The 24,983-nt window shown below is 33.7% G+C and overlaps 1 pseudogene; it reads right to left on the bottom strand.

Annotated features, from left to right (window-relative positions):
• Positions 1–10,359: 10,359 nt before the first annotated feature.
• Positions 10,360–23,998, bottom strand: LOC100588504 (annotated as a pseudogene).
• Between the last annotated feature and the right edge of the window lie 985 nt (positions 23,999–24,983).

The following is a 24,983-nucleotide window of genomic DNA, read 5'->3' as shown; positions in this document are numbered from 1 at the left end:
GGCCGGATAAGTACTTTTCCAGACTTTCCAGAGTCAAAGAAATACAGATTCAGCAGGAAACAAAACAAAACATAAAAACAGAAGCCATTCACAGTTTTCCAGTTTTCATGACCAACTCTTCCTTTAATTTACACTGGGCTTAAGATAAGTACAGCAAGCTCATAAGCCAGATTAATCCTGTGTGTTTCATGCTTCAATTTCTCAGTCAATTGATAGTGAATGAGTCTGAACTTTGGACAGCCTACTTTCTCAATAGTCAAAGTGGAATATAGCTGCCTTCATGGAAAAGATCATCAAATTAAGCAACATAGCACAAATTACATAAAAGCTTTCCAAAATAATTTTATAGAATAGGAAGTTATGCACTTAAAATTAAATACAGTGGAACGGATTTCTAGTTGAGTCTAAGAAAGTTTGCCATAATATCTTAATTTTTCTAATAAGATGTTTTTCATTATCTTCTTTAGATTTATTAGAATGTTCATTTGGACATCGTATTTCACTTTGTTTATCTTAATGTTGGGATAATAGAAAGCATATATGTTGAGAATGCATACTCTACTATTGGTATTTTTTGGCAAAATGTATATATTATTTTGAAATGTTAAATAGTGCTTATAGGCTGAATCATGGCTCATTACTCCAAATTCATTTGTTTGTGTTCTAACACCCAGTTCCTCAGAATAGGTCTACATTTGGAGGCAGGGCCATTAAGGAAAAAATAATATAAAATGAGGGCATATAGAAGATGTCTTATATGAACATAAGGACAAACAGAGAAGAAAGTCCATGTAAAACCACTGAAGGAAGGCAACCATCTACAAACCAATCATTGAGGATTTAGAATAAACCAACACTATTAATCGTACCTTGATTTCACTTGATTACACACTTCTAGCCTCCTGAATTTTGAGAAAATATGTTTCTTGTTTAAGCCATCTAGCCTGTGGTACTTTATTATGGCAGCCCTAGACAACTAATAGAGTGGTATATAGAAATACACTTGAAGTTTGAATGTTGATGTTATATATGAAATGAATTTTGAGAGCATCAGGTATGTATTAAAGTATGAAAGAAAGATTATGCACTATTTGGAAGATGATACATACATAACTATATGCTTATCAAATTTGGTCATTCGAGAAAAAAAAACCTTATATGATTCCTGGAACATACTGTTTATTTTCTGATTATTCCTTTGCACATTGAATAGCTGTATCCAGATTCTCTTTTATTTTTCATAAATTTGAGCTAGTAACAACCATTGACTTCAAATTTATTAATAAATTATCTTGCTTAATAATATAAAATATATTTTGAGCACTTGATAATATAGAGCTAGGTCTCTTTCTCTCTCTTTCTTTCTCTCTTTCTTTCTTTCCTTCTTTCTTTCTTTCTTTCTTTCTTCTTTCTTTCTCTTTCTTCTTTCTTTTCATTACTTTTTACTGCACAAGTTCCAGGATACATGTGCAGAATATGCAGGTTTGTTACATAGGTATACGTGTGCCATGGTGATTTGCTGCATCTATTGATCCATCCTCTAAGTTTCCTCCCCTCACAGCCCACCTCCCAACAGGCCCTGGTGTGTGTTGTTTCCCTCCCTGTGTCCATGTGTCCTCATTGTTCAACTCCCCCTTAAGAGTGAGAACACGCAATGTTTGGTTTTCTCTTCCTGTGTTAGTTTGCTGAGGATGATGGTTTCCAGCTTTATTCGTGTCTCTGAAAAGGAGTTGATCTCATTCCATTTTTGGCTGTGCAGTATTTGGTGGTGTCTATGTACCACATTTTCTTTATCTCATCTGTCATTGATGGGCATTTAGGTTAGTGCCAAGACTTTGCTACTGTATAGTGCCACAATAAACATAGGTCGGTAAGTGTCTTTATAGCAGAATGATTTATATTCGTTTAGGTATATACTCAGTAATAAGACTGCGGGGTCAAATGCTATTTCTGTTCCTAGATCCTTGAGAAACTGCCATACTGTCTTCCACAGTGAATCTCAATAGATGCACAAAAAAGGTCTCTGGTAAAATTTAACATCCCTTCATGTTAAAAACTCTCAGTAATCTAGGCATTGATGGGACATCACTCAAAATAATAAGAGCAATTTGTGACAAATGCATAGCAAATATCACATTGAATGGGCAAAAGCTGGAAGCATTCCCTGTCAAAAAAGGTACAAGACAAGGATTCCCTCTCTCTCCACTCCTATTCAACATAGTATTGGAAGTTCTGAACAGGGCAGTCAGGCAAGAGAAAGAAATAAAGGTATTCAAATAGGAAGGGAGGAAGTCAAATTGTCCCTGTTTGTAGATGACATTATTTTTCATTTAGAAAACCCCATCATCTCAGCCCCCAAATTCCTTAAACTGATAAGCAACTTCAGCAAAGTCTCAGGATACAAAATCAATGTGCAAAAATCACAAGGATACTTTTACACTAACAATAGACAAGCAGAGAGCCAAATCATGAATCAACTCCCATTAACAATTGCTACAAAGAGAATAAAATACTTAGGGATATAGCTAATAAGGGATGTGAATAACTGCTTCAATGAGAACAACAATCCACTGTGCAAGGAAATGAGATAGGATGAAAACAAATGGAAAAATCCTTTCATCATCACAGACAGGACAAATCAATATTGTGAAAACGGCCATACTGCCCAAAGTATTTTATAGATTCAATGCTATTCCCATCAAACTACCATTGACATTCTTTGCAGAATTAGAAAAAAGCTACTTTGAATTTCATATGTAATCAAAGAACACCCTGTATAGCCAAGACAATCCTAAGCAAAAAAACCAAATTGGAGACATCGTGCTACCAGACTTTGAACTGTAATACAAGGCAACAGCAACCAAACAGCATGGTACTTGTACCAAAGCAGGTATATAGACTGATGGAACGGAACAGACATCTCAGAAATAACTCCACACATCTACAACCATCTAATCTTAGACAAACCTGACAGAAACAAGCAATGGGGAAAGAATTCCTTATTTAATAAATGGTGATGAGAAAACTGGCTAACCATATGCAGAAAACTGAAACTGGACACCTTCCTCACACCTTATACAAAAATTAACCCAAGGTAGATTACTTAAATGTAAAACCCAAAACCATAAAAGTCATAGAAGAAAATCTAGGCAATATCATTCAGGACAGAGATATGGGCAAAGACTTCATCATGAAAACACAAGAAACAATTGCAACGAAAGCCAAAGTTGACAAATGGGATCCAATTAAACTAACGAGCTTCTGCACAGCAAAAGAAACTACCATCAGAATGAACAGGCAACCTACAGAATGGGAGAAAAATTTTGCAATCTACCCATCTGACAAAGGTCTATTATCTACAATTAAATTTATTTAATTTACAAGGAACTTAAATAAATTTACAAGAAAAAACAAAACCATCAAGAAGTGGTCAAAGGATATAAACAGCCACTTCTCAAAAGATGACACTTATGCAGCCAAGAAACATATGGAAGAAAGCTCAACATCACTTATCGTTACAGAAATGCAAATCAAAGCCAAAATGAGATACCATCCCACGCCAGTCAGAATGATGATTATTAAAATGTCAAGAAACAATAAATGCTGGTGAGGCTATAGAGAAATAGGAATGCTTTAACACTGTTGGTGAAAATGTAAATTAGAGCTAGGTCTTTAATATTATGTTGATTAATTGATTGATTTTCAACACAAACCAAGTTCAAAGTAGATGAGTAATTAGAAAGCAAAACATACTGAGTTAAACATGGCACATGGATACATATGTAAGAAACCTGCACATTGTGCACCTGTACCCTAAAACCTAAAGTATAATAATAAAAAAAGAGAAAGCTGAAAAATAAATAAATAAAGAGTCTGGTTGGTAAAAACACTAATTTCAAGGGAGCTTTTTTTGAAGTTTAGGGAAACTTAAGTTATTTAAAATTTAAAACTTTCAGTTTTATCCCTAACTGTTGAGTGACTGTGTTAAAAAAGTTACCATACAATTTCCCATCTTAACAATTTTTAAGTTTGCAATTCAGCAATGTTAAGTATATTTACATTTTTGTGCCACAGGTTTCTAGAAAATTTTCATCTTGGAAAACACATTGAACAACACCCCATTTTCCCTTTACTCCAGCCCCTGGTATCCACTATTCCACTTTTTCTTTCTTTGGGTTTTACTACTTTTGATACCACATGTGTGTGAAATTATTTATGCATGTATTTATCTTTTTTTGACTGGCTTATTCAACTTATTATAACATCCTCAAGCTTCATCAATGTTGTTACATATGATAGAATTTTCTTTTTTTAAAAGCTAAATAATATTTCATTTCATGTATATACCATCTTTGTCTATTCATCCATCCATGGACATTTGTGTTGCTTTCCTCTTTTGACTATTGTGAATAATGTTGCAAAGTACAGGGATGTGCAAATATGTCTTTGAGATCCTGCTTTTAATTATTTTGGATAAATACTTAGAGGTAACATTGTTGGGTCATATGGTAATTTGATTTTAATTTTTTTGAGGAATCTCCATACCTTAACTATATGGGTGTCATCATTTTTCATTCCTACCAACAATGCACAAGAGTTGCTATTTATATATATTCTCTTGAATACTTTTTGTTTTCTGGGCTGTGTGTGTGTGTGTGTGTGTGTGTGTGTGTCTGCGTGTGTGTGAATATATGTATTCAAAAATGTTTTGAGGTGGCTAATAGTTATGATGTCATAGCTCATTGTAGTTTTGATTTACATTTCTCTAATATTCAGTGACGTTAAGCATCTTTTCATATACTTTTTGGCCATATGTCTATATTTTCTGAATAAATGTGTATTCAAGTTTTTGAATTATTTTAAGGGCTTTTTGCTATTAAACTATAGAGAATTGTCATATATTTTGAATATGAAACACTTAGCAGATAAGTGATATACCAATATTTTCTCTCTTGCAACCTATTTATTTCAATGGCATCAATTGTAACGTCTTCTCTTTCATTTCCGATTTGTTATTTTTTTTTTCTTTTAGACTGGGTCTCTGCTCTGTCCCCAGGCTGGAGTGCAGCAGCAACACCATCTTGGCTCGCTGAAACCCTCACTTCCCGAGTTCAAGTGATTCTCTCACGTCAGCCTCCTGAGTAGCTGGGACTGCAGGTGCATGCCACCATACCTGGCTAATTATTGTAGTTTTAGTAGAAACAGGGTTTCACCATGTTGCCCAGACTGGTCTCCCACTCCTGGGCTCAAGGAATCTGCCTGCCTTGGCATTCCAAACTGCTGGGATTACAGGATTAAGCCACGAAGCTCAGACTGATTTTAGTTATACAACTATTCACTTTTTTCTTTAATAGAGGAAACAATTTCTCAATTTTGTTGATCTTCACAAAAAAAGAAAGCAATAACTCAGTTTTGCTGATTTTTCTCTATTTCCTATTGTATTTATGTCTGCTGTAATCTTTATTACATTTTTCTTTCTGATAATTTTGATCAGTTCTTTGATATGTAAAGTTAGATTCTTTTAGCTATTTCTTCTTTTTTAACATAGGCATTTATTATTATAAACTATCCTCATAGTACTGTTGTTGCTACATTCGTAAGTTCAGTTTCCTTTTTTTCATTACTTTTTGTGTATCTTTTACAACAAGCTTGTCCAACCTGCAGCCTGAGAGCTGCATGCAGCCCAGGAAGGCTTTCAATGTAGCCCAGCACAAACCTGTAAACTTTCTTCAAACATTGCGATTTCTCTTGCGATTTTTTCCCAGCTCATCAGCTATGGCTAGTGTTAGTGTATTTTGTCTGTGGCCCAAGGCAATTCTTCTTTTCACAATGTGGTCCAGAGAAGATAAAATATTGGACACTCTTGTTCTATAGGAATATTTTGTGGTTACCATGAGGATGACATAAAACGTATTATAGTTATAACAGTCCATTTTTAACCGAACAAAAACTTTATATATGAAAACTCTATTCCTTTACATCTCCCATTCCTACTTTATGTTAGTAATATCACTAGTTATATATTTTATGTTGTTTCCCAATTAATACAAATGTAATGTTACTTTTATGCTTTTCTCCTTTAAATTGCATATCAGAATTAAAAGTAACGTGCATCAACATTAAGAACTTACGGGACTTTGTAATTAATTATATATGTATCTCTACCAGATAGATTTATACTTTCACATTCATTCGTTTTGCTACCTAGCCTCCCTCATTTCAACTTGAATGACTCCTTTTTGCTTTTCTTGTAGGACAGATGTGGTAATAATTACCTTCTTCAACCTTTTTTTTAACCCGAGAAAGTACTCCATTTTCCAGAATTTCTGAATGGCAGGTTTGCCAAATGAATCTCTTATGTGGTTGGGGTTTTTTCTTGTTTTTCTTTCAACACTTTGAATATATTATGTTGCTTAGTTTTGGTTTAAAAGGATATCTGCTGATATCTTGTTGATAATATTACGTGAGTTCCCATTTATGTCATGATTTATTTTTCTTTTTCTGCTTCCAAGGTTGTTTCTTTGTCTGTGACTTTTGAAAGTTTGATTATAATATTTATTGGTGCAAAATTTTTGAATTGATCTCAGTGTACAGTAGTTGTGTTTTAAAACAATTCTATGTCCATGTTCTTCCTCAAATTTGGGAAATATTCTGCCTGCCATTATTTCTTTAAATAGACTTTTTGTCTCAATCTTTTCCTCTTCTCCCATGAGGGCTCTCATAATGCATAACTGGTCAGGTTAACAATGTCCCATAAGTGTCAGGCTTTCTTCACTTTATTATCACATTCTTTTTGCTCCTCTCCCTTAAAAGTTTCCAGTCGCCAATATTGTCAAACTCATGAATTATTTTTTCTAGCTGATCAAGTCATCTATTGAATTTGTCTACTAAGTTTTTCAATTTAGTTATTGTATTATTTGCCTCCAGAATTTCTATTTGCTTCTTTTCTATACTTTTTATGTCTTTGTTGATACTCTTATTTTATATATGCATAATTTTCCTGATTTTTAAAAACTCTGTGTTTTTTTAGGTAATCGAGCATCTTTAATTATTTTTGAAATTTTTGATAGGTATTAATATATTTTGAATTTTTTGACAGGTAATTAATAGATCTTTGTTTATTGAGGGTGGAATGAAAGCTTTATTTTGTTCCTTTAAATAGGTCAGGTTTCTCAGTGTCTGCACGTTTTGCATTTCCTTGTTTAAATTCTGAGATTTAGGCCAGGTGCGGTGGCTCACGCTTGTAATCCCAGCACTTTGGGAGGCCGAGGAGAACGGATCACGAGGTCAGGCGATCGAGACCACGGTGAAACCCCGTCTCTACTAAAAATACAAAAAATTAGCCGGGCGTGGGGGCGGGCGCCTGTAGTCCCAGCTACTCGGAGGGGCTGAGGCAGGAGAATGGCAGGAACCCGGGAGGCGGAGCTTGCAGTGAGCCGAGATTGAGCCACTGCACTCCAGCCTGGGCGACAGAGGGAGACTCCGTCTCAAAAAAAAAAAAAAAAAAAAAAAATTCTGAGATTTAAAGAAACATCCACATCTCCCAGTCTTTATGTACTGGCTTAGTGTAGTGGAAGACCTTCATCAATCACCCCAGCTAGAGATGCTGCGAGCTTTGCAAACCATTCCAAGAGCTGTATCCTCTCTGAGCTTTTGAATGTAATTACCAAGTTAAATCGGGTTTTTTTGTTTGTTTGTTTGTTTTCAGGATATTGTAATATTTTGCTTCACCTCTTGTCATTCTGTAGTAATAATGCAGCTCTTCTGGTACTGCCCTAAACAGCCACACTGCCTTTATTCCCAGGTATTCAAATGCTGGGGTTTCTATAAGTGATTTAATTTTGGTGACAGGAATCAGACCCTTGGGAAGTCCCCTCCCCTAAGGAGCCAGAATATTAGGCCACATTTCAGTCTTCTTTCACTCCTATGGGAAAAGTGATGACTAAAGATTTTTTTCCTGATTGTGTAATGCTGTACTGGCTAGAGAAGGATCTACTGAGAGTATATGGTACAATGTTTATTAGATATTAAAATAAAATTCTTTTTGGCTTTGCTCTTTTCTGAGGTGCTGCAACCTTTTCACTGGTTTCTGAGATTATCACCATGGCAATTTGGTCTATATGATGTTGTTACGTCTCTTTCTGCATGGGGGAACAGGGACAGGGCATTCCTGTCATCTTTAAAACATCAGTTTTGCCACCACCCCGTGTGCAAATTTTAAAGACTATATGATGAAAATATGGCAATTTGCTCTTAGTTGTTAGGTCTAGAAGCGAGGCTCTAGGTAATTATTAAAAATTCCTTTGAGATTTTTCTTTGTTTGCAACAATTGATATAATATAAAAAACCAAAGAGGTTATTACAAGAAAATTTCTGAAATAAGATGAGATCAAACAGCATTGATATGGTGACTTTGTATCATTTATTTGACCCTTGTTGGATACTTAGAATGTGTTATTTAATTTATACACTTTAATATTTATAACACACACATATAGGATTATAATTTCAATCTCCTCACACTGTGCTCAACCTAAAGTGAACATGGTCCAAACGTTTGTTAATAACTTAATGATCTGAAATTTAGAATATCTATGCTGGGAGCTTCTTACAGGAATCAGAGAACAAACCTGGGTAGACTCCTGGTAAGAAAGTGGTGGTTAAGATAGAACATATTACAACTGCAAGGTCAATTGGATTCTAATTGCAACTGATCTTAAAAGGCAATTCCAGATTGATGAAGGAGAGTCTTATGAGCAACAGCTCTTGAGAGGAAGGGAGTCCCACGTACAATGAGTGTCCAACCTAAAAAGTCCCAGAGTGTTAGCAGGCTCAACTGCAGAAATGGCTTCTCACCTGTCATAGCATGTTAATCAATTACTGTATTTAATTACAGAGAAAAGATGAGACTTAAAAGAGATATAATCAGATTTTCCTAGATTAAAATAATATTGTAAAAGTCAAAAAACATGTCAGTGTAAAAACTTAAGAAACGTTAAAAACAGTAAATATTTTTATTTACATTTAATTATGTACATACACAAGAACAATACTTATATTTCTTTTTATATAGTCATTTTAAAACTGGAAAAATTTATATATATACCTTATCAACATGTGTAACAATTTCAAAATTTTCAAAAAGCCAGTTGAGCAAATTTATTTATTTGATAAATCAAGTCATTAAATTAAAATATAAATAGGCATGTCACTAAGGTTATACAACAGTAAACAAAATAAAAAGTGTAACATATTTGCTTAATTTGTGTAAAGATTATTAAACTATATTTAGTTTAGTATAGAGCTTTACATATCTAAATATTTAATACATACTATTATTTGTGAAGCAAGTATTCTAATACCTTAAATTTTTACCATGTAAGCCATTACTTGATGAATTTGCAATTCTCAAAGATTGAGACTGAAAGGCAGTATACTGATCTTACTTTCAGAGCAAGCATCTCTTTATTTTTCTACATTAATTAGACTTCTGATTATAGAGATAAGAATTATAAGTATTCATCATTTTTAAAGAATAGACATTTAAATCTTCTTTATTAAGTGTACTATCAACTAAAATTTTATAAAATCAGCAATTAAAACCATATATTTCTATTGTTTACTTATCTCAAAATAATCTAGTTACCTTGAATATCTTATTGACATTTTCTCTATGTAAGAAATTATTAGTTTCTTTTATTATTTGAGTACTGTCTATTTATCATCAAGAACACACAAAAATTGTTGGTTGAGTGATGGCAGAAATGTAGGCCATGACATCTAGATGAGGTATGTGGAAATATAGCAAACTATTCTAAGTGTAATGCTGTATTCTCATTTTTAGCAATTCATTGTCTAAGATCAGTAATGCTGGGTATGTAGAAGGGCTTATTTAAATTGAAAAAGAAAAATCATTATGTTTCTCATAACAAGCTAAGTCATAGAATGCTTAACTGATTTGTGTGGTTTACTGAATTTCGTGAATTTTACATTTTTTACTTCTTTACATCCATGGTTTGTGCAAACACCAGGAATCAGCATATTGAAGGTCACTCTATCACTTAAGATTATAGGAGTGATGACATCATGGAAACTGTGATATCAGAAATAGGAAAATGTAGATGTATTAATGTCCTTGTGTTAAAAAGCGAGAGAAGAGAGCAAGGACACCTAGGACAATACAATGCAACAATGAGATATACTCACAACTTCATGATTGTGGAATTCTAGGTGACTTAGCTAAGACAAAATATCAGAATAGATAATATGAAAATAGGAAGGGAACATGTTTTCACTAAATTCTTTGTGGCTGGAATTAACAGGATTACCCCATCAGGTCTTCCCTAAATTTGGAAAGATCTATTCTCTCTTTTCTATCTTTCTAGTTTTATTAAATTTTTGAGAGGAAAATAAACAACATCATGAGACCAAGAATATAGCAGTTGACACCCAGGCAAGTAGGAACCCAATCAAGTCTATAAAGAAGTGCTGGAACCAGGTGAGGTGGTGGGCAGCTGATCACAGGTGCTTGGCTCCTTTGTGGCACATGACAAACTCGATCCAGGAGACTGCTCTATCCAGGGTCTTTATGGGTTGATCATGGTGAATTCTTGATAATCTCATAGCATCCGCCTTGTAACAGGAAGGCAAAAACACACATAGAAATTAGAAAGTTGTAGTTTTGTTTTCATAAAAGACAGGTAGATAAACTGTAGTATATGTTATGCAAGCTAAAATTTTGTTGGGTAAAAGATTGATGCTGGTTGTGACATGAATATTATTGGTTGTATAGCATTAAACAGATATATTGGGGAGAATGAAAAAGAATATATTCTCCTTTTTTTTTTTTTTTTTTGAGAAGGAGTCTCGCTCTTTTACCCAGGCTGGTGTGCAGTGGCGCAATCTCGGGTCACTGCAGGCTCCGCCCCCTGGGGTTCACGCCATTCTCCTGCCTTAGCCTCCCACGTAGCTGGGACTACAGCTACCTCGCCCGGCTAATTTTTTGTATTTTTTTAATAGAGACGGAGTTTCACCATGTTAGCCAGGATGGTCTAGATCTCCTGATCTCGTGATTTGCCCGCCTTGGCCTCCCAAAGTGCTGGGATTACAGGTGTGAGCCACTGCGCCCGGCCCAATCAGTAGTACTTACGAGGAATTGTTAATGGCTGTTCTCAAAGCACTGAGTAAATCTTCGCTTGTCATAGTTTTGAAGTTAATTTCTACAGCTGCTCCTTTGGCCTTCCTGTGAGCTATGTTATCAAGCTGATCACCAAATATGGGAACTCCCACCATAGGGACGTCATAGTAAATAGCTTCATAGATCCCATTCATTCCACCATGAGTGATAAAAGCTTTGGTTTGGGGTGACCTTGTATGCAAATTGAATGAGAAATGGTGAGATATTTTATTATGAATTTTTAAAATAATTTAATCACTATAGATGGGAATTATGAGATAACTCACTGAAGCCTACAGCATTTTCTTTAGAAGGTGAGCACATGGAGCATTGCTAGTAAAGATCATTTCTGTCTTCAGAAAAAGAGGCATTAGCTCCTCCTGAATTTCTAGTCACTCTCATCTTAACAATAGAAAGTGTGAGTCTATCTATGCAATTTTAGTCAATTATTTAATTACATCTGCTTCAAAAGTATAACTAAAATAAAGTTTTATAATTTTAAATATTTGCTGAATTTGCTCACTGTTTAACATTTATTCATTTTTCCTCATCTAGTTCATATTTTTACTTTCTCATAGGCCTACCAAGAAGATCATTCTGGGGTATCCAATCATACAACTTAATGTTGGTTCCTAATGTGGATGGTTTTTTTTTCCTTTGTACCTCCATAACACCTATGGAAGAAACACATGTATTTCACAGATTTAACCACAGGACATTAGCATTCTAAGTATGTAGATATAGTTATAAATTATAAACTCATTGTACTTCAGGTGATGGTTGAGACAGGGATGTGTAGACGTACTGTGTAAACACTAAAAGATATAGTAGGACTTTTTACAAAGGTCTTTTCAGATCATGTGTACTAGTTGCCTATTAAGTATACAATTATTATTTTATTATCAATCAAAAATATCTGAAAATAAAAATATCAGTGAATAATTAAAAAGTAATTCAGCACTGCCTACTCAATTTTCTAATAAGAATTAAAAATTTTATAAGTACATTATCTCTATGTCATTTTAAATCATGGAACTATTCTAGTTCTACCATGAAATTTACCTTTCCCCCAGATAAAATTTGCTTTCAATTTTGTGTGTGTTTTGGATAATCGGTTGTCTTTTCTTCTCTATTTTCTTTCTGACCTCTGTTTTCTTATATTTAATTGTTTTATTGAAGAAGAATAAGCTAGAGAATTACTTATGTTCCATTGTTCAAATGATAAATTTTCTTTGGGATTGTACCATTTTTCAATAATCTTTATTTGTGGGACATCTATAAAAAAGTCATACATTTGAAAAGAAATGATGGCATAGATTTTTCAAACTATTTAACAGATAATTTCATAATTAAAATTACAAGATTTCACATTCCTAATTAGTGTACTTGCCTTTATTGAGTTTGATGTATTTTGGCTAAATAGAAAGTAAAATATCTTTTGGATAATTTACATATAGCACTATCTAAAGTGTGAAATTCTAGAATTACTGTAGTAACAAATTTAAAATTAGTTGAGTATTATAAATAATTACATTACTTAATTAAGTTACTATAATATAATTGCAATTGACATTTAACTCTTAAAAACTCTAATTATTGAGAAAGATTACATTAATATGAGCTTTTATTTCTATGCAAAAGTACCCTGAATACAGTTTTTATGAACTCAAATATGAGAAGGATATTCTTGAGATTGATTCTTCTTTATCTTATTTTATCAGTTTTCTTTTTTCTGGTCCTTGGAAATAATACATGTCAGAACTTATTTTGGAATAGTTGGCACATGCCTTTAGATTTCAAATTCTAAAATATGATGTAGGGGCTTAATTTATTATTTCTATTTTATCATAAACAAACAACAGTCAAGAGGGTTGTTTCCAGTAACAGCAAGACAGTAGGCAAAAGCCATACTTTCTCATTACGTGAAGAGCTGCTAATCAGGATTGGAGGTTTTACTGACCTTCTGTGGAATCTAGGCAAGGGCTGAAGCAATGATATTAACCTTTACCTCCGTATCATTTTGAAACAGTGACCCCAGAGAAAACACCACAATACCATCTTCCTCTGAACTCTGGACAAAATTTTCCGTTTTCTGAAGATAAAAATTTCTCTACGTTACAGAGGTGTAATATAACAAAGATTAAAATAAAGGTTATTTACACTTCTAAAATAAAGAGTTGAGAAATTATTAATGTGTAGTTATATTCTGTCCCTATATTCTGACACACAGAACCAGCTAGTCCCTTTTTAAGAAAGTCTATGTATAAAACATATGGCTTAAATAAACAATCATTCATTACTAGAAAATGCACACAACCAAAACAGTATACGAAAAGTTTCAGTGATAAGAGTACATCTCTTTTCATGTCTGTGTCATGTAGACACAAAATCCTAAAAACAAAATAATTTCCTAATATATAAAAATATTTTTGAGTAGTGACATCAGCAAGATGGTGGAATTGAAGACCTCCACCATCAATCCCTCTTAAAAGTACAACTAGCAACTATTCAGATATAAAAATACCACTCTGAATGCACCAGAGCTCAGGAGAAAAGTGAAAAATCTTATTGGTTCATGGAAATTAAAAAATCCATGACCAGAAAGAAGAAAGGTCATTTGTGTTGCATCAACCTATTCTGCAAACCAAAATAGCACCACTCACAGAAAACTCCCCTGTACCTGCAATTACCCAGGTGGAAGAAAATAATTGCAGGTGGACACTCAATCCCCATATCAGTGTGTGAATCATTATGAGAAGGCTTCTTTTTTCCATCCCATAGGAGGTATTAGGAGGTCAGAAGGACTGAACCACCTGGGTTGAACTGGAAGCAAAGAGCAGAAGCATTAATCACAGCAAATGGCAAACAGATCTTGTCAGATGCTTTGTGTTCCTATCAACAGGGAATTCACATTGATGGGGGGCTAGCCAGCACTACAGTAGTGCAGGAGGAACAATCCAGGGGAAGGCTAGAATCTTTGATCAGATTTTACAAATATCCCAGGTGATCATACAGAGCCTTTCTCTGACCCAGAAACAAGTATCAGGTAAGTAACTAAGTTCTAGTTATTTCTTAAGCCTTCCCCAAGCCAGAAATTACTACAGGTTTGGGCTTAAGTTCTGGTGCAGCATTATGTTTTCATGGTCATGATAAGTATTCCCCAGACAGGAAAACAGCAGCATGGAAGAGATTTAGCTCTAATGCACTATTTAGGTTCTGCTATCAAATATAAGCCATCCTCAGAACAGAAAGAATGCTCAGGGTAGTGATTCAGCTCTGGTATTAGGCAGTAATATTTTAACACCACTGCATAACACATTAAAAAGCTGAATAAAGTGGCCATCTTCTTAAATATGCAGGCATCAATGTAAACAGCAAGTACTGTTAAAAAAAATAAAACAGGGAAATATGACATCTCCCAAAGAAACCAATCAAGTTTCAATAATGTGCAAAAAGATTTGAAGACGCTTAAATATCTGACAACAAATTCAAAATAAATCTCTTTGAAAAGTTCAGGAATCACATAAACCATAATCAAAAACTAAAAGAAACTTGGAAAATAATGCAGACACGGTATTAGACATTTGAGAAAGAAATCAGAATAATAAAAAAAGAAATCCTTGAAATGCAGATAAAATTGTTAAACTGAAAAACTCATGAGAAAACTTTAACAGTAGACTTGATCAAACAGAAAAGAATCAGTAAGCTCAAAGCAAGAAAACATGTAATTACCCAATCAGAGGGATAAAAAGTAAAAAGAAATAGTGGCGGCCACAGAAATTTTGTGACACTATGAAGGGAACTACCTCCACATAATATAAGTTTCTAGAGGATATGAGCTAGAAAAGAAAGGACTAGAAAACAAACTCAAGATAATAAAGAACTCAACGTTTTCCAAATTTGGAGAAAGACAATAATATCTAGGAACAGTTAGCTTAGACAACACCAAACAAATTCAACGCAGAAAGTAATTTCCAAAGCACATTGTAATCAAATTACCAAAAATCAAAGAACAAAAACAATACTGAAAGCAGCAGGAGAGATAGAAAAACAAAACAACAGCAACAACAAAACATAACACATTCAATAGTGTTCCCAAACTGTTTTTAGTGAATTTCTCAGGGAAAAAAAAAAAAAAGAAAGAAAGAAATAAAATAAAAACAAACTTGCAGGCAAGAAGGGATTGGGATAATATAGCCAAATGTTGAAGTAATCAAAAATTTGAAAAACCTTTAATCCAAAATACTGTACTCATCAAAGTACTTCTTCATATATGAGGAAGAGATAAAGACTTTTCAAGACAAATAAAAGCTAAGAGAATTCACCAATACAAAACCTGTTTAAGAAGAAATGCGAAGGATAGTTTTCACTCTAAAGGAAAAGGACACTAACATGTAACAAATAAAAATATAAAAAGTCACTGGTAAATGTAAATATGTAGACAAATTCAGAATATTCTAATGCTCTAATTGAAATGTGGTCTAATGTTCTGGCTCCTTAGAGACTTCCCAAGGGTCTGATTTCTGTCACTGAACTTAAATCACTTGTAGAAACCCCAGCATTTGAAGGCCTGGGAATAAAGGCAGTGGGGCAGTTTAGGGCAGTACCAGAAGAGCTGCATTATTACTACAGAATGACAACAGGTGAAGCAAAATATTACAAAATCCTGAAAACAAACAAACAAAGAACCCGATTTAACTTGATAATTACATTCAAAAGCCTGGAGAGGCTACAGATCTTGGAATGGTTCACAAAGCTCCCAGAATCTCTAGGTGGGGTGATAGATGAAGGTATTTCCCTACACTAAGCTGGTACATAAATACTGGGAGATGTGGGTGTTTCTTTAAATCTCAAAATTTAAACAAAGAAATGCAAAACATGCAGACACCAGAAAGCATGACCTATTTAAAGGAACAAAGTAAACATTTTTTCAACCCTGAATGAACAAAGATCTATCCATTACCTGTTCAAAAAATTCAAAATATCTTAAATACCTATCAAAAATTTCAAAAATAATTAAAGACACTCAATTAACTAAAAGAACGCAGATAAGTTTTTAAAAATCAGGAAAATAATATATATATGAAATAAGAGTATCAACAAAGACACAAAAATTACAGAAAACAACCAAATAGAAATTCTGGAGCTAAATAATACAATAACTAAATTGAAAAATTTACTAGAGAAATTCAATAGATGAATTGTTCAGCTAGAAAAAAATAATTCATGAATTTGAAAATATTGGCCATTTCAAACTATTAAGGGAGAGGAGCCAGAAGAATTTCCTAATAAAATGAAGAAAGCCGGAGGCTTATGGGACATTGTTAACCTGACCAGTTATGCATTATGAGAGCCCTCATGGGACAAGAGGAAAAGATTGAGACAAAAAGTCTATTTAAAGAAATAATGACAGGCAGAAAATTCCCAAATTTGAGGAAGAATATGGACATAGAATTGTTTTAAAACACAACTACTGTACACTGAGATCAATTCAAAAATTTTACACCCATAAATATCATAATCAAACTTTCAAAAGTCACAAAGAAAGAATCTCAGAAGCAGCAGAAGAAAAACGAATCATGACATAAAAGGGAACTCACATGGTATTATCAACAAGATACCAGCAGACATCTTTTTAAAACAAAAGTAAGTGACACAACATATTCAAAGTGTTGAAAGAAAAATCAGAAAAGAAAAAAAAAAAAACCTACCACATAAGACATTCATTTGGCAAACCTGTCATTCAGAAATTATGGAAATTGGAATATTTTCTCGGGTTAAAAAAAGGTTGAAGAAGGTAATTATTACCACCCCTGTCCTACAAAAAAGCAAAAAGGAGTCTTTCAAGTTGAAATGAGGGAGACTAGGTAGCAAAACAAATGAATGTGAAAGTATAAATTTATCTGGTAGAGATAAATAAATAATTAAATATAAAGTCCCATAAGTTTTTAATGTTGCTTCACAAGTTTCTTTTAATTCTGATATGCAGTTTAAAAGAGAAAAGCCTGGCCGGGCGCGGTGGCTCACGCTTGTAATCCCAGCACTTTGGGAGGCCGAGGCGGGCGGATCACGAGGTCAGGAGATCGAAACCACGGTGAAACCCCGTCTCTACTAAAAATACAAAAAATTAGCAGGGCGTGGTGGTGGGCGCCTGTAGTCCCAGCTACTCAGAGTGGCTGAGACAGGAGAATGGCATGAACCCGGGAGGCAGAGCTTGCAGTGAGCCGAGATTGCGCCACTGCACTCCAGCCTGGGCGACAGAGCGAGACTCCGTCTCAAAAAAAAAAAAAAAAAAAAAAAGAGAAAAGCCTAAAAGTAACATTACATTTATATTAATTGGGACACAACACAAAATTTACGACTAGTGATATTGCTAACATAAAGTAGGAATGGGAGATGTAAAGGAATAAACTTTTCATATATAATTAAAGGGTTTTTTGTTTAAAATGGACTGTTATTTTAAAACATTTTAAAATATTTATTTTATTTAATTTTATTTATATAATATTTATTTATATTTTATTTTTTATAATTTATATTTTATAATTATATAAAATTGATTTTATATTATATTTATGTTTATATTTTATTTATTTATTTAAAATATTTTAAATATTTTTTATTATATAATGTTTATTATAAAATATTTTATGCAATCCTCATGGTAACCACAAAATATACCTACAGAACAAGGGTATCAAATCTTTTGCCTTCCCTGAACCACATTGGGAAAAGAAGAATTGCCCCAGGCCACACATAAAATACACTAACACTAGCCATAGCTGATGAGCTGGGAAAAAATCGCAAGAGAAATCACAATGTTTGAAGAAAGCTTACAAGTTTGTGCTGAGCCGCATTCAAAGCCGTCCTGGGCTGAATGCACCTGTCAGGCTGCAGGTTAGACAACCTTGCTGTAGAAGATATACAAAAAAAAGTGAGAAAAGGAACCTGAACTTACAAATGTAGCAAAAACAATACTATGAAAATAGTTTAGAGTAATAAATGCCTATGTTAAAAAGAAATATCTAAAGCAATCTAACTTTACCTATCACAGAACTGACCAAAATTATCAGAAAGAAAAAAGTAATAAAGATTACAGCAGAAATAAATATAATAGAAAATAGAGAAAAATCAGCAAAACTGAGTTATTGCTTTCTTTTTTTGAAAAGATCAACAAAATCTAGAAATTGTTTTCTCGATTAAAAAAAAGCTAATAGTTGTATAATTAAAATGAGGCTGAGCATGGTGGCTTATGCCTGTAATCCCAGCACTTTGGAATGCTGAGGCAGGCCAATTGCTTGAGCCCAGGAGTGGGAGACCAGTCTGGACAACATGGTGAAACCCTGTCTCTACTAAAACTACAAAAATTAGCTAGGTGTGGTGGCATGCACCTGTAGTCCCAGCTACTCAGGAGGCTGACGTGACAGAATCGCTTGAACTCGGGAGATGAGGGTTTCAGTGAGCTGAGATGGTGCTGCTGCTGCACTGCAGCCTGGGGACACAGCAAAGACCAAGTCAAAAAAAAAAAAAAAGGAATCAGAAAGAGAAGACATTACAACTGATGCCATAGAAATAAACAGGTTGCAAGAGAGAAAATATTGGTAAATAATTTATCTGCTAAGTGTTTTATATTCAAAATATATGACAATTCTCTATAATTTAATAGCAAAAATTCAATTAAAATAATTCAAAGACTTGAATACACATTTATTCAGAAAATATAGACATATGGCCAAAAAGAATATGAAAAGATGCTTAATGTCACTAATTATTAGAGAAATGTAAATCTAAATTACAATGAGCTATCACATCATAACAATTAGCCACCTCAAAACATTTTTGAATACATATATTCACACACACACACACACACACACACACACACCCCAGAAAACAAAAAGTATTCAAGAGAATATATATAAATGGAAAACCTTGTGCATTGCTGTTAGGAATGAAAAATGATGACACCCGCATAGTTAAGGTATGGAGGTTCCTCAACAAAAATAAAATCAAATTGCCATATGACCCAACAATGTTACTTCTAGGTATTTATCCAAAATAATTAAAAGTAGGATCTCAAAGACATTTTGCACATCCATGTTTTTTGCAACATTATTCACAATAGTCAAGAGAGGAAAGCAACACAAATGTCCATGGATGGATGAATGGACGAAGAAAACATGGTATATATATGAAATGAACGATTATTTATCTTTTAAAAAAGGAAAATTCTATTCTATCATATGTGACAACATTGATGAAGCTTGAGGATGTTATAATAAGTTGAATAAGCCAGTCAAAAAAAGATAAATACACATATAAGTGATCTCACTGACATGTGGTGTCAAAAGTAGTAAAACCCATAGAAAGAAAAAGTGGAATAGTAGATACCAGGGGCTGGAGTAAAGGGAAAATGGGGTGTTGTTCAATGTGTTTTCCAAGATGAAAATCTTCTAGAAACCTGTGGCACAAAAATGGAAATATACTTTAACATTGCTGAATTGCAAACTTAAAAACTGTTAAGATGGGAAAGTGTATGGTAACTTTTTAACACAACCAATCACTCAGAAGTTACAGATAAAATTGAAATTTTTAAACATTACATAAGTTTCACTAAACTTCAAAAAAAAGCTCCCTTGAAATTAGTGTGTATACCATCTAGACTGTTTTATTATTTATTAATTTTTAACTCTCTATTTTTTACCTTCTCTCTAACTACTCATCTACTTTGAACTTGGTTTGTGTTGGATATCAATTAATCAACATAATTTCAAAGACCTAGCTCTAATTTACATTCCCCCCAACAGTGTAAAAGCATTCCTATTTCTCTACAGCCTCACCAACATTTATTATTTCTTGATATTTTAATAATCACCATTCTGACTGGCGTGAGATGGTATCTCATTGTGGTTTTGATTTGAATTTCTCTAATGATCAGTATGTTGAGATTTTCTCCATATGTGTGTTGGCTGCATCTTTTGAGAAGTGTCGGTTCATCTCTTTTGACCACTTTCTGATGGGGTTGTTTGTTTTATTCTTGTAAATTTGTTTAAGTCCCTTATAAATTCTAGATAATAGGCCTTTGTCTGATGGATAGATTGCAAAAATTTTCTCCCATTCTGTAGGTTGCCTCTTCATTCCAATGATTGTTTCTTCTGCTGTGCAGAAGCTCTTTAATTTAATTGGATTCTATTTGTCAATTTTGGCTTTTGTTGCAATTCCTTCTTTTGTCTTCATGATGAAGTCTTTGCCCGTATTTATGTCCTAAATGGTATTGCCAAGATTTTCTTCTAGGATTTTTATGGTTTTGGGTTTTACATTCAAGTCTTTCATCCATCTTGAGTTAATTTTTGTATAAGGTGTGAGGAAGGTGTCTAGTTTCAGTTTTCTGCATCTGGTTAGCCAGTTTTCTCAGCACCATTTATTAAATAGGGAATCCTTTCCCCATTGCTTGTTTTTGTCAGGTTTGTCAAAGATCAGATGGTTGTGGATAGGTGGTGTTTGTTGTGAGGTCTCTGCTCTGTTCCATTGGCCTATATATCTGCTTTGGTACAAGTACCATGCTGTCTGGTTGCTGTAGCCTTGTATTACAGTTTAAAGTCAGGTAGCGTGATGCCTCCAATTTTGTTCTTTTTGCTTAGGTTTATCTTGGCTATACAGGGTCTCCTTTGATTCCATATGAAATTCAAAGGCTTCGTTTTAATTCTGTGAGGAATGCCAACGGTAATTTGATGGGAATAACATTGAATCTATAAATTACTTTGGGCAGTATGGCCCATTTTCACGATATTGATTCTTCCTGTCCATGAGGATGGAATGTTTTTACATTCGTTTGTGTCTTCTCTGATTTCCTTGCTCAGTGGGCTGTAGTTCTCATTGAAGAGGTCCTTCACATCCCTTGTTAGCTATATTCCTTGGTATTTCATTCTATTTGTAGCAATTGTTAATGGGAGTTGATTCATTATTTGGTTCTCTGCTTGTCTATTATTAGTATAAGGGAATCCTTGTGATTTTTGCACATTGATTTTGTATCCTGAGACTTTGTTGAAGTTGCTTATCAGTTTAAGGAGTTTGGGGCTGAGATGATGGGATTTTCTAAATATAAAATTATGTCATCTGCAAACAGAGACAATTTGACTTCCTTTCTTCCTGTTTGAATACCCTTTATTTCTTTCTCTTGCCTGATTGCCCTGGCCAGAACTTCCAATACTATGTTGAATAGGAGTGGAGAGAGAGGGAATCCTTGTCTTGTACCTGTTTTCAAAGGAAATGCTTCCATCTTTTGCCCATTCAATGTGATATTGGCTATGGGTGTATCATAAATAGCTCTTAATATTTTGAGATATGTTCCATCAATGCCCAGTTTATTGAGAGTTTTTAACACAAAGGGATGCTAAATTTTACCAGAGGCCTTTTTTGTGCATCTATTGAGATCTATTGTGGAAGACCATATGGTGATTTCTCAAGGATCTAGAAACAGAAATACTGTTTGACCCAGCAATCTCATTACTAGGTATATACCCAAAGGAATATAAATTATTCTACTGTAAAGACACATGCACACACATATTTATTGCAGCACTATTTACAATAGCAAAGATACGGAACCAACCCAAATGCCCATCAGTGATAGACTTGATAAACAAAATGTTGTACATAGACACCACTGAATACTATGCAGCCAAAAATGGAATGAGATCAAGTCTTTTACAGAGACATGGATAAAGCTAGAAACAATCATCCTCAGCAAACTAACACAAGAACGGAAAACCAAGCACTGCATGTTCTCACTCATGAATGGGAGTTGAACAATGAAGACACATGGACACACGGAGGGAAACAAAACACACCAGGGCCTATTGGGAGGTGGGGTGTGAGGGGAGGGAACTTAGAGGATAGGTCAATAGGTGCAGCAAAACACCATGGCACACGTATACCTATGTAACCAACCTGCATGTTCTGCACATGTATCCTGGAGCTTGGACAGTGAAAAGTAAAGTTAAAAAAAAAAAGAAAAAGAAAAAGAAAATGACCTAGCTCTATATTCTCAAGTGGACAAAATATATTTTTATATTATTGTAAAAGCTATCATATTAATAAATAAATTTGAAGTCAGTGGTTGTTACTAGTTCAAATTTATGAAAAATAAAAGAGAATCTGGATACAGCTATTCAATGTGCAAAGGAATAATCAGAAAATAAACAGCATGTTCTAGGAATCATGTAAGGTTTTTTTCTCAAATGACCAAATTTGATAAGCATATCTAAATAGTTATGTATGTATCATCTCCCAAATATTGTATAATTCTTCTTTCATACTTTAATACATACCTGATACTCTCAAAATTCATTTCATATATAACATCAACATTGAAATTATAAGTGTATTTCTGTATACCACTCTATTAGTTGGCTAGGGCTGCCATAATAAAGTACCACAGACTAGGTGGCTTAAACAACAAGGAAGATACTTCCTCACATTCAGGAGGCTAGAAGTGTGTAATCAAAGTATGATTAACAGGGTTGGTTTCTTCTAAAGCCATTATGATTGGTTTGTAGATGGTTGCCTTCCTTCAGTGTTTTTACATGGACTTCCTTCTCTGCGTTTGTCCTTATGTCTATATAAGATATTCTCTATGTGCCCTCATTTTATATTAGTTTTTTCCTTAATGGCTCTGTCTCCAAATGTAGTCCTATTCTGAGGTACTTGGTGTTAGAACACAAACGAATGAATTCTGAGTAATGAGCCATGACTCGGCCCATAAGCACTATTTAACATTTCACAATAAATTATACATTTTGACAAAAAAAATACCAATAGTAGGGTATGCATTCTCAATATCTGTGCTTTCTATTATACCAACATTAAGATAAACAAAGTGAAAATAAATATGGTGTCCAAATGAACATTCCAATAAATCTAAAGAAGAGAATCCAAATCTTCTTATCAGAGCAATTAAGATCTCATGGAAAACTTTCTTAGACTCAACCTGAAATCCTTTCTGTTGTATTTAATTTTAAGTGCATAAATTCCTATTCTGTAAAATTATTTTAGAAAGCTTTTATGTAATTTGTACTATATTGCCTAATTTGATGATCTTTTTTATGAGGACAGCTATATTCCACTTTGACTATTGGGATAAGTAGGCTGTCCAAAGTCCAGACTCATTCACCATCAATTGACTGAGAAATTGAAGCATGAAACACATTTAGGATGAATCTGGCTTGTGAGCTTGCTGTACTTATTTTAAACCGAGTGTAAATTAAAGGAAGAGTTGGCCATGAAAACTGTGAATGTCTTCTGTGTGTGTGTGTGTTTGTTTTTGTTTTTTTTTCTGCTGAATCTGTGTTTCTTTGACTCTGGAAAGTTTGGGAAAGTACTTGTCCTGCCCATGAATTTTAGTCACTCAATTTAAAAGTTATTCGAGAAAAACTCCAACTTGATGGATATGAGATAACCATGTTAGCACCTCCACCAAGCCTTCTGCTTGATCATACTAAGATTCATTTTTATGTGAAGGTTCTCCTACTTTCAGTAACTAAGAAACCCTCATAGAAGATATCTTTGCTTTTCTCTACAAAGCTTTAGGACTGCAGAGTCTTTCATGGTGTGGCAGGCAAATAAAAATGAGGAGTTACTCAGCAGGCTGTAGGCAGCCAAGTTTATTTGTTTTGCTGACCCTTTAGCGTACTATGGAGAGTTGATGGCTGGGCTTCTCAACATTTCATTTATATATTCGTTTCTGGTTTCCCATGGGAATCCCAGATATCTTACCTCTTCTTTGTATATTCCTGGCAGCACATTAGGATTGGTGAAAAACATGCCTTAAATGCAGAGGCTAAATGTTTGGTTTGTATTTTTTCTTTGTTTGTTTTTGTTTTGAGAGGGTTTTGGTCTATCTAATTTGCGATCTGCTAGTATTATATGTTATATTACCAGAATGGTATGAATAGTATAGGTCATAGTAAAGATTTATTATCCTAATCATTAATAATTAATATTTAAATTGTGATTAAATCTTTAACATTGTTGAAATGATACTGTAGTATGGTAATAGATTAAAAAAGATACTGAAGGAGTGAGCCTGAGGTTTCATACTCATTTTGGTAAGTATGGAAATACTGACAATATTTTTTGTAGCCTATGTAGTAAACTATTGCTACAACATTTTAGAAAAGGAATATTTATTATATGTTCACCTAAACTCTTTCTGATGTATCTTACTCTTTGTAGTATCTCTGTGCCTTTTATATTGGATGTGATTTTATTGCATTTATTCTCATTTGCTCATGGTTTACATTTCTTGATGGTTTGACTTGGTTTCTAGAGTCAGAATTAAGTTTAGGTTCATGATGCAATAATGTAGCCCTAAAAATACATATTGATTTTATTCTTTTTTTGACAAATGACAGAAAAGCAGAAAGATATTTCTATAAAGAAACATAATTTTAGGCTTTGGATTACATACAAAAGGAAGAAGTGGGAAATATATTCCCCTTTAATTTCTTATCAATGTTGTTTTCAAATTCAGCTTATATCTGTTTACAATAAAAATTATCTGATATTTTTATGTTATATCATTTCAGCTGTTCTTGCTCCCTTACTTTCCCACAATATAAACTGATGCAAAGGACTAAACTGCAAAAACATTTGCAAAATATAATTTATGCTTATCTGGTGTGCATAGTTCAGAGTTATCTGCTTTTGTTATTCCTGTGATTCCTGTTTTGAATACCTAAATTCTAACTTAAAAATTAAATATTTTTCTCTACCACATGTCATTGAGCATTAATACTATTTTGATTTA

The sequence above is a fragment of the Nomascus leucogenys genome, chromosome 9, assembly GCF_006542625.1.
Source record: "Nomascus leucogenys isolate Asia chromosome 9, Asia_NLE_v1, whole genome shotgun sequence".
Classification (NCBI taxonomy): domain Eukaryota; kingdom Metazoa; phylum Chordata; class Mammalia; order Primates; family Hylobatidae; genus Nomascus; species Nomascus leucogenys.
Note: the sequence above shows the minus strand (reverse complement) of the source record. Positions and strands in the feature narration are given on the sequence as shown.